The 13,827-nt window shown below is 42.6% G+C and overlaps 2 long non-coding RNA genes across 2 annotated transcripts in view; both read right to left on the minus strand.

Moving 5' to 3' along the window:
• LOC147596584 (uncharacterized) overlaps positions 1-3,659 on the minus strand; it is a 50,432-nt gene extending 46,773 nt beyond the window's left edge. The window contains exon 1 of the long non-coding RNA XR_015261339.1: positions 3,541-3,659. This is a non-coding gene — a long non-coding RNA (uncharacterized LOC147596584). The remainder of the gene's footprint in view (positions 1-3,540) is intronic.
• LOC147596583 (uncharacterized) overlaps positions 1-13,051 on the minus strand; it is a 173,806-nt gene extending 160,755 nt beyond the window's left edge. The window contains exon 1 of the long non-coding RNA XR_015261358.1: positions 12,883-13,051. This is a non-coding gene — a long non-coding RNA (uncharacterized LOC147596583). The remainder of the gene's footprint in view (positions 1-12,882) is intronic.
• Between the last annotated feature and the right edge of the window lie 776 nt (positions 13,052-13,827).

The raw sequence follows: 13,827 nt of genomic DNA on the forward strand, positions 1-13,827 counted from the left end.
GGAATTGCATCAATCAGATCTTTTACATCCCTAAATCATTGCTCCCGACCTCCTGATTTCTATCAGATTATTTGGTAAACAAAATTCTAGCAGCTCCTAGTTAAGCCTGTCCAACCACAGAATATCTATCACTAGCTCATAGGAAATATGAAAGTAATGAAAGCCAGCGAGCTCTCACAATGGCCATGAACCAAAATCCTCTTTAGGAATTACTTATGAAGAGTCTCCACCAAATTCTTAACACATCTGAGGTTGCTGCCCAAATTACAGACCACCTCTGAAACAAGGTCATATAGATAGTTCACAGGTGAAACATTTCTGCAGGAAGCCAGAACAGAAACCACAGCATTCCTTTTTGTTCATCATCCAGAGAAAGAATATCCCATTTAGCTAAACAAGATGCACAATATTCTATTAAGATGACTTTCTAAAATGAAAAGGAAATTAATAGGAAACAAAGTATTTTGATTTCAGTTTCTTCTGTACAGCATTAACTGTTCCCATATATTCCCAATCAGCTGGCAATGGTGATTTTGAGCTTAGTTATAAAAACCTAGAGGCAGATAAGTAATTTTCAATAAAAAAAAGTGTTCTATACACTGATGATGCTTAAACATTTACCTGTTTTTTTTTTTTCCTCGACCATGAAGAACACTGAGGTTATGTATTATCACCAGAGTAATCTGAATGGTTCAAATCCTGAGACAAAGTCCTTAGTTACTAGTTACTGTGAAGTCTGTTCCACAGTTAACCTAGGGAATTACCGCTCTGGTCTGAGCAGCTGGTGGAGCTGCAGAGCCATTCCCATATTCATGTGTGCCTACAGACACATTCTGCTCTGTCTCCTGCCCCAGTGTCATCCTTCCAAATGACTGCTATCCAGAGATCTCCAATAGTGAATTCCCTGGAAACCTACCACAGTGCTTCGTTACTATTAACATAAGAAAGTCTTTCCTTACAACCTGCGAATCCACAAGTATGTGAAACAGGTTATTCCCTTTCCCTTCACAGCAGCCTTCTATTTGAAAAAATATCACATCACCTTTAGCCTTCCTTTGGCTAATCAGCCCTGTTCTATTTGCTCTCAGAGGTCCTGTTTTCTACAGCTCTTGTTTCTCCCTAGAATTTCTTCCATTGTGTCAGCTGAATACAGAATCATAGAATCACAGGATGGTTTAGGTTGAAAGGGGCCTTTAAAGGTCATCCAGTCCAACTCCCCTGCAAGGAGCAGGGACATCTCCAACCAGATCAGGTTGCTCAGAGCCCCATCCAACCTGGCCTTGAGAATATGAGCCAGCAGTGTGCCCAGGTGGCCCAGAAGGCCAACAGCGTCCTGGCTTGCATCAGAAATAGTGTGGCCAGCAGGAGTAGGGAAGTGATTGTGCCCCTGTACTCAGCACTGGTGAGGCCGCAGCTCGAATACTGTGTGCAGTATTGGGCCCCTCAGTACCAGAAGGATGTTGAGTTGCTGGAGTGTGTCCAGAGAAGGGCAATGAGGCTGCTGAGGGGTCTGGAGCACAAGTCTTATGAGGAGTGGCTGAAGGAACTGGAATTGTTTAGTCTGGTGAAGAGGAGGCTGAGGGGAGACCTCATTGCTCTCTACAACTACCTGAAAGGAGGTTGTAGGGAGGCAGGTGTTAGTCTCTTCTCTCAAGTAAGAAGCGATAGGACAAGGAAAAATGGCCTCAAGTTGCAGCAGGGGAGGTTTAGCTTGGATATGAGAAAGAAATTTCTTCACTGAAAGCGTTGTCAAGCACTGGAACAGACTACCCAGGGAAGTAGTGGAGTCACCATCCCTGGAGGTATTCAAAAGATGTGTAGATGTGGTGCTCAGGTACATGGTTTAGTGGTGGACTTGGCAGTGCTAGGTTAACAATTGGACTTGATGATCTTAAAGGCCTTTTCCAACCTAAATGATTCAATGAATTTGGCTGTAGCACACAAGACAGACTGGTTCTGTATGGGATGGTAACGCTGTCGATACTGTGTATAAGCTGGAGGATGTGACAGGGTAGAAGAGGTGTCAGCTGAATCTAATCTTTTATTCATATCTGCAAGCCTGACAGTTCTCATCACTTGCCAGTTGATGACAGGTACATTAAAAAAAATTTTTGACATCCTCACTTCTCTAACAAAGGAGCTATTTAAAAATTCAACATGCTCCCTTGGAAAGCTTTTAGTAGTTTCTGAAAGTAACTGGCATTATGCTGTAACCTAATATTAAATAGTTTTGGGGAGGAATTGTTTAAATTGTTGAGAAAAACCTACATTTAAGCATTACAAAGGACAGGACATGCTGCTATCTGTGGGAGGCACAGGGCTGTCACACAGAAGGATCTGACCACCACTTGTCTTCCTGGATCTGGACAAGTAACCAGAGAAGGTCCCTATCTTGGTCAGGAATGAAGAATATACTTATCTTCACTGCACCATATCCTCTCTTTACACAGCTTGAAGACGTCTTATCCTAATCATCCAGGCAGCATCATACTGGCTGTAGTCTGCAGCTGCCAAAAGTTTGGAGAGTTTTGAGCTCTGAATCCTCCGCTCTCCAAGCTCTTGCATGATCAGAAAATACAAAATGAGACCAGAAGAGGAAGGGATAGGTACAGAGCAGGATTTCAGTTCAATGTTTAAAATTACTTTCCTTTATGGATCATCAGGAATCTGTCAATCTTCTGTAATATTTTAAAATAAAAGCCCATCAAAACAGAACCTCAGCAGATTTTTATTCACACTGAATAAATGTGTTATTCACTGCAGTGAGAAGTTTAGCACCCTGTTCAGCCTCCCCTTCCAGTATTTTGCATCCAGTGGTCACAGCATGACTTCAAGTATTGCTCAGCTTGGCAAATACTGACTAGAGGACAGAGAAATATTTCTTGCACTTAAAATCTGTTCTTTTCAAGCAGGAATCATTACTCAGGTTCTCAATATGAACATTAATGCCACTATCAGATACAGCAGTAATTAATTAACAACTGTTTTCCAAAGCCATACTCCATGGAGAGCCACACTGGTAACAGCTTCTGATCCACTGCTGTTTACTTACCCAAAGGGATTGCTGTGGAGAGACACTTTGCAGGTGAAAGCAACACACATTCAGATACAGCCCAGGGAATAAGGCAGTTGAACGCCTGCTCTTAGCTATTTTTAAAAATTCCCTGTAATCATTAATAGGCTAGCGATGGGAGTAAGATTGGATGGTGACGAAAATCTGCTTTTTCTCCCCCAAAAGCCAGTTTTCTAACAAGGGGCAGTTAAGAGAAGCTGACACTGTCCTTCCTTAAGGGAGTGAAGGATGTGTAACAGGTTTGGAATTCCTTACCAGAGGCATCCCAGATCCCCCTGGCTCTGCCAAGTTAAACATGTTGCCCAGAATAAGCCACAGTGGAGGCCCAGAAAATAGGGGAGAAAAACTCAACATTTTAATACTTTCTAAAAGAAACTGATAGAGATAATGAATATTTTCCACCTCTCAAAAGGATAAAGAGATCAAATAACAACATGTAAGCATCCTTTAAATAATGTAGCACTCACCAGATCTATATTTTGCATTATGCCCTGGAAGGAAGGGTGAGTTTGAAACTGCTCAAACAGATCCTGCTTGTAAAGCAGCACGTACATCAAGTTTGAGTTGTGATGAAGAGAATTTGTCAGGCAGGAGTTGATCTCCAACATTATTCGGATCACTTCCTCGATCACATTCAGGTCTTGCACCTTTAAGAAAGGAATAAAAGGTTAGTGTGTCCTTCTCCATTGTAAAATATATTACATCAAAAAGATAGCTCCATTAATAATAATTACCCATGCTCTATTAGCCAGTTAACGTCTCAATGGTGAGCAAATCTGGCATGCCTGTAACTGGAAAGAGATCTGTTTTCTCCTCTAATAACCAAAATTTTAACCAAAATGCACTGCACTATTATTTATCCTCACAGCTTAATTCTCTCAAAAGGAGCCATCTTCTCATGCCAAAAAGCATTAACATATTGTAATCAGCCAAATTCACTAAGGGTTAAGTGAACTTAGTCTTTTCAGCCCTTCTGATGCTAAGTCAAAGCACTTCAGCATACATTTAATTTATTACATTTTCTGTTGAGCCTCTGCTTGCAGGGGAGGGATAGGGAGAAGAAAAAAAAAAATCAGAAAAATAAAGTGGTTGGTGAAAGAGAAAAGCAAGGACAGGAGAAGGAAAACTGACTGGATCAAAACCCATTGTACCTTGAACGTCTGCCACCGTTCTCCAGACTTGTCCTTGGCCTTTTTTTTGTTTGTTTTTTTTTTTTGGCACTGAAGAATACTCATAATAAACAAAAAAAAAATCTCCTTTTGTAGTGCACCAAGCCTTAATGCTCAAGATAAACTTGTAGAGCTTTTCATCTTGTCAGTGCCTTTGAGAAACCATTACCGAACATTTTGAAACTCAAACTTTCTAAGCTGAACAAGCTGGCATGTGAACACTCGCTAGCCCTCTGGATTTCTCTCCTTGGGCTGTATATCAGGGTATACCTGATATGGTTATTCAGACCAGAGAGCTGTCTGTCCTCCCTTGGGATAGGGGAAGAAAAAAAAAAAAAAAAAAAAGGGGCAAATCTACCTCCAGGTCTCTCCACCACATCAAATGCTGGACTGTGAGACTTCATAGGTCTGGCAAGAACATAAATCATACCAAACCATCTTGAGTTTTTCTGCTTAGTACGAACACTGAAACCACTGGCATTTCCTTTTGACGACTGCCTGCAGAACAGTAATTTTCTGAGTTATCATAAGGCACCTAAATACTTTGTAATGAGACTGTACTTGCAACAGCATTTGATTGGACTATCAATCAATCTGTACCTAGTTGAGTTATTTTCTGTTCTAAGGCAGCGTTGTAGCAATCATCACTTGTCAGATATATGCTCTTACCAAGGCAAAAGAGAATACGGGAACTTGTCATTACCCTGGTTAGACTCATATAGCCCTGCTCCTCCATCTGTTCCATGGTGCTGAGGACTGTGGAGAAGGGAGTGCCCATCCTCACACTGCTGCCAAAATGCAGCAGCACTCTTAATTTGGTTATCCACACTGATTGTCTTCTGCATGTACCAAGGAGATTTAAGCGATGAAAGCCTTTTGAAATTCTTGTTCAAAGAAGAATATTTGGTGCACACACTCCAATTAAATTTTCTTCTTTAGCAATGATGTCTGACTGACTGTGGAGGTTACAGATTTTTTTTTCCAAACGTGAGGATCTCCTGTTTTTCAATGACTTTGCCTCAGTCACCTGAATTACCACTGTAGCGTAGCTAACGAAGTTGGCAGAAATCCTTACAAAGCTGATCACTGCAGCTACTTAATCTGTCAATGGGATCACATTCTTCAATCACAGAAACAATCTTTAAATTCAAAACCCAGGTAGTTCCTCTGTCTGTAGTTTTCTAGTTAGCCTGCTAGGAAATAGCATCCCAGTTAGATGCTATGAAATGTATGTAATGCAAAATATTAAAAATGGAAAAAAAAATGCTTCAGCTGGGACCTGAAGAAAATCCAGACCTAGCTAACTCATCTGGGGAGTGGTATTGGCCTATCAATTTATATTTAATTCAAAATATATTATGGTGGCTTTCAAAAAGCTCTGGGCATCGGCGTAATTCTCTCCCCAGTGCAGCAGAATGACCTTATAGCTGAGACGCTATACTAAAATACAGAATATACTACTTTTGCAGAAACATTATGATTCAGGATCAAGCGAGATCTATGCAGTTACCAGAAAGGTAACAAGCCATGCAATTGCTTTTCAAAAACTTAATATTTTTTTAGTAGAATATGTTCACCTTAAAACCCAAGCATACAGCTAGCTTTAACAGAAAGCATTGCTAACTATCTCCAAACACGTTATTTCAAGAAAAGGCAGACTCTGCTATTGGTCAGCTTCAAACAACTAAAAATTACCAGAGGTTATTGCTCACTAATTATATTTAAAGTTTTTAGAAGTTGATGGACAAAACCAACCATCTGCTTTTCAGCAATGGTGTTACAGGTGAAGAATCTGTGATTCAAATGAAGAAATCCAGGAGCTACAGTGAAGTATTTTACCCAAATGTTCTGGTTTTGTTTAGCAAGGGGAGGCCTAAGGTGGTAGCTTCTGTAGGAAACTGCTAGAAGTCAATCCCCTTTGTTCAGTGGACTCAGCCGGGCCTAGGGCAGACCTGCTGCTGGCCAAGGCCGAGCCATTGGTAGCAGAATGTCCCATGATAACACCTCTGCGATAACGTATTTAAGAAGGGGGAAACAGGGAAAAAAAATAGAGAGAAGATATGAAGACACTGAGCAGGGGCAGAGAGGGGGAGGCGCAAGCCTTGTGGGCCTTGCAGGTCCCACCCTCTGGCCTCCTGCTGGGTGGCTAACTGGGCCAAGCCCTGCTGAAAGAAGTGGAGAGGAGATGAGATGTGAATGAGATGTGAGGAGATCCTGAGAGGCATCTGCCTGCCTGTTGTGAAGAATTTTTCTTGTGAGAGGAATGGCTGCAGACACCAAGGTCAGTTCAGAAGGAGGGGGAGGAGTAATGCAGCTCCTGGCCAAGATTCCTCTGCAGCCTGTGGTGATGACCATGGTGGAGCAGGCTGTGCCCCTGCAGCCCATGGAGGTCCACAGAGGGGCAGAGATCCACTTGGAGCCTGTGGAAGACCCCACACCAGGGCAGGCAGATGCCTGAAGGAGGCTGTGGCCTGTGGAGGGCCCACACTGGGGCAGCTGTTCTGGAGGGACTGCACCCCGTGAAAGAAATGACCCACACCAGAGCAGTTTCACAAAGGACTGTGGCCCATGGGTGGGACCCCACGATGGAGCAGGGGAGGAATGTGAGGAGTTCTTCCCCCAACCATGAAGCAGCGGCATAAAACAACATGTGATGAACTGACCAGGACCCCCATTCCCTCTTCCCCCCTGTGCCACTGGGGAGGAGGGAAGATAGTAGAGATAATGTTAAGCCTGGGAAGAGGGAGGGGTGGGGGGAGGTTATCTTGTTCTCTGTCTCATTCTCCTGCTAGTTTTAGAAGTAAATGAGTGTTTTTCCCCAAGTGGAGTCTGTTTTGCCCATAACAGCAACTTTAAGGATTTCTCCCTGTCCTTATCTCAAACCTCAAGCCTTTTTCCTTATATTATCTCTCCCTATTCTCTCAGAGGGTGGGGGGAGTGAGAGAGAGACTGTGTAGTCTGGCCCTGACTGAGGCTGAACTACAACACCAAAATTGACTATACAAAAAAACCCCACATTTATACTATGAACAAGCTCCATAAAAGACAGAAGTGGGAGTAAATCCCAGTATTGCATATATGTTATTTGGAGAGCTGTACGTTCCTACAATTAGTGATTAAAGCCCTTGTAAATGCTTAAACGTTTTCAAAACAGGAAAAAGCAAGCAGAAAGCCAGGGACAGCATTTGGATGAGACAATGGAGAAATGCTGTAAGAGCTGATAAAATGCTGTGTGCTTTTTTTGCTCTATATCACCAGTGTTGAGCTACAGCCCCTCTACATCTAGACATGGTGTCACGACAGTTATAAGGTTACAAAAACATTTTGCAGTTGAAGAGAAGTTTATCACCCTGTGTATTCGCTTTCAGACCAGCCAAACCCAGCTGAAATGTAGAACATGTATGGTCAAGACAAGGATACCACATCATCCACAGCAACCTTGTAAGACTATTTTTTTTTTTTTACTGAATTGGCTGATATATGAAAAGAAAAGCCAGATATTGATTTTGGGGGGATAAGCAGAGAAGTTTCTATCTATTAAACAGTACATATAAATAAGTAGTTCAAAGTAATGGCATTTTCCTATTGCTGATAATTGACAAATTCAAGAATTTAAAGTTATTACAGTATTTCTTCATGAAACAGGGCTCAGCTGCCTCTGCTGATACTGATATCAGTCCTCCTTTTTTTTAATTTTTGTTTATGCCTACAGAAATAATTATATCCATCACTAAAAGAAAGGTAGAAGCTAAAGGTTGGTACCAACTTTTTGAGACTGTAATCACGCCTACAAAAAGGATGGGAATGTAGGCACAGCGCTAACATTTCTAAGGGTAATCCTAGGTAACCACCTCATGGTTCCTTCTCAGGATAGGAATTAAATGTGGTATTTTTTTTTTACAAAGATTTTAATTTTCAAGGCAAAAAGCCAGATACTTGGTCATGTTCCAGTTGCACAAGGAACAAACCAGGCAGCAACAGCAACAAGAGATCCAGGTACAGTTCTGAGTAGTCTGGGTCTCTTTTGGTAAAAGAAAAAGGAACAAACAAGTGATAATGCCAGAAAAAAAAAAAAAAAAAAAGAGAATGGAAACAAGCTGAGAGGATGCAGAAGAAAACATGACGAGCACAGGAATGAGAACATTATCTGGAGGAAAAATAATTTGAGTTTGATAAACACTAACAAGGGACACACAAATGTTCAGAGCCAAGGCAAACTATGGGCAGAGCTGGATGTTCTCATCTCTGACCATCCTGGAAGACTGTTCCCTTCCTTACTGCAATATAATTAATAATTAGCATGACATCTTCCTGGGCAAAGACTTCCAGAGAATTCAATTCTTACAGTTGGAAAGACACTGATGTGTAAAAACAGTTGAAAAGTATATGGCTTATAAAATTGCCAGAGAAGTCAAGCAGCCTAAATGCCAAATCCCAAGCAGGTGCTCACAGTTCGGTTCCTCACAGGCATGGTTTCCCACCAAAAAAATAAAGCAGTTGAATCACTGTCAGTGGAGTACGCAAGAACTCAGTGTCACCAAAAGTGTGCTTAAATTGTGTACTCACCTTCTGGTTCTTACATCAGAACATTCTGAGGGCTCATTCTTTTAATTTGACATGAAATTAATTTTTAAAACTAGTTCTCTATTATTATAAAAGTTCTATTATGAATGAATGCAAATCTCCAGCCTCTAAATGTTAACAATTCTTAGGAGAAAAAGGGAGGCATGTCCATGTGTCATTCAGGTTAACTTTCCTTAACCATCCCTCATGATTTGTACTGTCTAATAAAAACTGAAACAAAATTATTCTGCTTTCTATTTTCTTTCCTCCTATGCTAGTTTACATGGAAAGTAACAGTCATTTGAAAATCAGAATTGCAGTCACTTGCAACATTATAAAGAGACATTTCTATGCAATGGTGTACATCAGGCTGTCTTTCACAATGCAATAAGCTTTGCATTAAGTTTCAGAGAAAGAATTATTTTTTAAGATTTCTGGTAGTCTTGCTGAAGTCATTTTCCCTGCAATCACAGTCTGCAATCTCAGCAGCCGGATGTTCACTTCAGCCAGCCTTTGGCTACCACACAAGATGTGTCCCCATCCAATTTGAGTGCTCCTCTCCCTGCTTCAGCTGAGTTGCACAGAAGACCTGCACTTGAGCCCGGCTCATCTTTTGACCCTCAGTCCTGGCTACAGGCTGTAAGTTGAGCTCTGCCTCGGTTCTGGGTGGTACACAGAGTATTTCATAGCAGGGGTGCAAGCTGGATGGTGACAGATTTCTTAATGACATTCTGCATTTTTGACCATTTACCCAGAAAGATGGCAAAGCTCTGCTGGACACTCAGCTGCAGCATCCCATTGCAGTCATGCACTTGAGCTGGGTTCAACGTTCAATTGCCAGTTACCAGCAGTGACGCTACAGCTGAATTCAAAGAAATACTGAAGTTTTGATTTCAGGGTGAGGAATAAAAGAATTAAAGTTTTCCTTAGAAAAAAAATTTAGTCTTTCAATCCTTAAAGGGAGCTTATAAGAAAGATGGGGAGAAACTTTTTAGTAGGGCCTGTTGCAATAGGACGAGGGGTAATGGTTTTAAACTAAAAGAGAGATCCAGACTAGATATAAGGAAGATAGTGTTAAAAAACAAACAAACAAAAAAACCCAACAAACCACAAAAAACAGAGGGTGGTGAAGCACTGGCACAAGTTGCCCAGAGAGGTGGTGGATGCCCCATCCCTGGAATCGTTCAAGGCCAGGCTGGATGAGGCTCTGAGCAACCTGATCTGGTTGGAGATGTCCCTGCTCCTTGCAGGGGGGTTGGACTAGATGACCTTTGAAGGTCCCTTCCAACCCTAACCATTCTATGATTCTAAACAGCACTAGTGCACAAACTTAACTCTCATACCATGTCTACATGATGTATTATGATTATATATTTATTTATTAAAAGCTAAAATTCACTTAAATGCATCAATTTTTTTTTTCTTTTTACCTAGATGTACAGTAACCATCCAAACCAAAAAAAAAAAAAAAATAGTTTTTAACCAGGTCTACTTTGCAACATTTTAAAAATCAGAAATCTAACATAGCAACTTCTCCTTCATGGCAAGAGTCATACAAATGGCGCTATGCAGTATATGACAATAGGTGTATACATCCAGGATACTACTACCTACTAAAAAAGCCCCACTTCTCACTGTGCCTTCACATCACAGCAATTTTCCAGCCTACTGAAAGTTTCTGCTAGCAGTTTCTGCCTGTTGAAATAGCACGATGACAAATGCTATCAAAAAGGCAGTTATACAGTTAGCACAATCTGAGCAGGAAGACGCTTATCTGTCTAAAAACACAGGACCTGAGCAGGGATGGGTAATGCAATACACTACAACTGCACAATGTAAATAGGTGCCATAGTTCAGCCCCAATCGAGACCAGACTACCCAGTCTCTCTCACTCCTCCCACCCTCCAGTAGGACAGAAGGGAGAACTGGTAAACAAACAAAAAAAACCCCAATAAACACACATGGGTTGAGATTGAACAAAAAGTAAATTTAACAGCAATAACAGAAGAAAACAAAACAGTAATGGAATACAAATACAGCATAATGACTTACAACAAACCTCCACACCCAGTTTCTTCCAAGTAGCAAGTAGCTCTCTATAGCACCCTCCCCACTTATATACTGAGCATGATGTCACATGGGATGGAAGAGCCCTTTGGCTAATTTGGGTAAATTAACCCCAGGTGTTGGCTAATTAGTAACCTATCCCAGCTGGGTGCCCCAGCCATAGGGGCCACCAGCTCCAGTTCTCCACCCAGCTCAGGTGGATATTAACTCTATCCTAGCCAGAACCAGGACAATAGGGTAAAAAAAAAAAAAAAGGAAAGGCACACTGTAGTGAAGTCTTAATCCAAAGAAACTTGGTGAAAAAGTGGAAATGTCACCTATAAAAGCAAAATAAATACATGATGGAAATGCAGGCTGACAAAAACCATGTCCAAACACAATTGTGAACTTATTGCAATTGTGAACTTATGACAATGAATGGCTTTTAGTGGGTGGTATCTTGCTGCCGTTAATAGGATGCCTTGACATTTGAATTTGCAAAAAGCACAAAATTTCTTTACGTTGAAGCTCGGTGGCTTTAGTTCACAGTTAATGACACTGCAGGCCCCTCTCTGGTGGAGCGGGGAGTGCATACAGTATGCAAAAGCCGTAAAGAAGCTACCTAAAGGAGCTTTAGCTCCTTTAGTTCCTTCCTAGCAAATCCACAATTCAAAGCAGCAAAAACCATCTCTGACTTTCCACTTTCCCAGCTGGCTCTGACTGCCCCCTCAAGGTCATTGGCTCCCTTTGTCTCTCTGTGAGTCCAGTCCTCCCCGAGCCAGGTAGCGTGGAGGAAGAGTCAGAGGAAGGTGCAGCAAGCAGCGGGTACGGCACTCGGTGTACCAGGCAGGGCTACGTCACATTTGTGTTGCTGCATCCATGCGGTGGGGATCATCCATCCTCAGATATGAGGCTGAAGGTTACCATCTGGATGAGGGAATAGATAGAGGAAAGGTGAGGTTGAAGGTTGCACAGGCAACCTTAATTATGGCTTTTCTTCATTCTGAGCCCTTATCCGTGACATGTCACTATAATTCTTCACATGTAATATTTTCTGTGAGATTCCCTCTCCCCAAAATATAATTTACAAACATAAAAACTTGTAGTCATAAACAACTACTTCCTTCATGATGCAGATACGACTTTAAAGGCAATTTTATCAACAATAGAAAACAAAAGGATACACGTAGCACATACTTAACATTTATCAAAAAGACTAAGAATGTCAAATTAACCCCAGACAGGCTCCTGCCATTCTCCTTTTTACCAGGGAGAAACAAGGAAGAAAAAAACTGGTAAACTGTTCCAGATCCATCAACTGCATCCAGAAATCTAGATGAACAGACAGCTTCAGTCCATTTTCCATTACATTTTTTCCAGCTAGCTTTATAGATGCTAAGGAATATTTCAAATTATTATGGTTTTGGACATTCAGTAGTTAGCTCTTCCACTCCTGCTCGTAAAGCAGCTATTATAAACTCCAGAGTGATGTACTCTTTTGTATGGAATAGAGAAGTTGACACACCAGGGAATTTCACCCTGATAACAGCATCCACAATTATAATGATGTAAACTTCCCCTTCCTCTTGTCGTAGTTCAGCCCCAATCGGGACCAGACTACACAGTCTCTCTCTCACTCCCCCCACCCTCTGAGAGAATAGGGGGAGATGATATAAGAAAAACGGCTCAAGGTTTGAGATAAGGACGGGGAGAAATCCTTAAAATTACTGTCACGGGCAAAACAGACTCGACTTGGGGAAAACTATTCATTTATTTCTAAAACTAGCAGGAGAATGAGACAGGGAACAAGATAACCTCCCCCCCACCCCTCCCTCTTCCCAGGCTTAACATTATCTCTACTACCTTCCCCCCTCCAGAGCGGCACAGGGGGGGAAGAGGGAATGGGGGGTCGCGGTCAGTTCATTACGCGTTGTTTCATGCCACTGCGTCATCATCAGGGGAAGAACTCCTCGTATTCCTCCCCTGCTCCATCGTGGGGTCCCTCCCAGGGGCCACAGTCCTTCATGAAACTGCTCCGGCATGGGTCATTTTTCCACGGGGTGCAGTCCCTCCAGAACAGCTGTCCCAGCGGGCCCTCCACAGGCCACAGCCTCCTTCAGGCCTCCACCTGCTCTGGCGTGGGGTCCTCCACGGGCTGCAGGTGAATATCTGCCCCTCCGTGGACCTCCATGGGCTGCAGGGGGACAACCTGCTCCACCATGGTTGTCACCACAGGCTGCAGGGGAATCTTGGCCAGGAGCTGCGTTACTCCTCCCCCTCCTTCTGAACTGACCTTGGTGTCTGCAGCCGTTCCTCACAACAGGCTGGCAGACGCCTCTCAGGATCCTTTTTACATCTTATTCACTCCACCTCATCTCCTCTCCACTTCTTGCAGCCAGGCCGGGCTGAGTTGGGCCCAGTCAGCTGCCTGGCAGGAGGCCAGAGGGTGAGGCTTGCAAGGCCCACAAGGCTCGCGCCTCCCTCTCTCTGCCCCTGCTCAGCTGCTTCATATCTTCTCCTTTTTTTTTTTCCTGTTTTTCCCCTTCTTAAATACGTTATCGCAGAGGCATTATCATGGGACATTCTGCTACCAATCGGCTCGGCCTTGGCCAGCAGCGGGTCCGCCCTAGGCCCGGCCGAGTCCCCTGAACAAAGGGGAGCGACTTCTAGCAGTTTCCTACAGAAGCTACCACCTTAGCCCCCCCCCCCCCTAAACAAAACCAGAACACCTCTTTACAAAGGAATTTCTACAGTTAAATAGTTTCAAATAATTTATTTGTAGTTACTTTAAGAGAAGCATATGTATCTTGTTTGTATTAGCTTTGGGGAGCTTCCAAGAGAGCTGTCTGAATTTCCTGCATTTTCAGCAGAAAATAAAACCTTCAACAAAATAAACTCGCTCTGCCAAAGGAGTAGAAGAGCGGAGGGGAAAGAAGGAAACCCACAAGAAAGCTGCTCTTACACTCAATGCGCAAA

Source organism: Chlamydotis macqueenii, chromosome W (assembly GCF_036417535.1).
Source record: "Chlamydotis macqueenii isolate bChlMac1 chromosome W, bChlMac1.mat, whole genome shotgun sequence".
NCBI lineage: Eukaryota > Metazoa > Chordata > Aves > Otidiformes > Otididae > Chlamydotis > Chlamydotis macqueenii.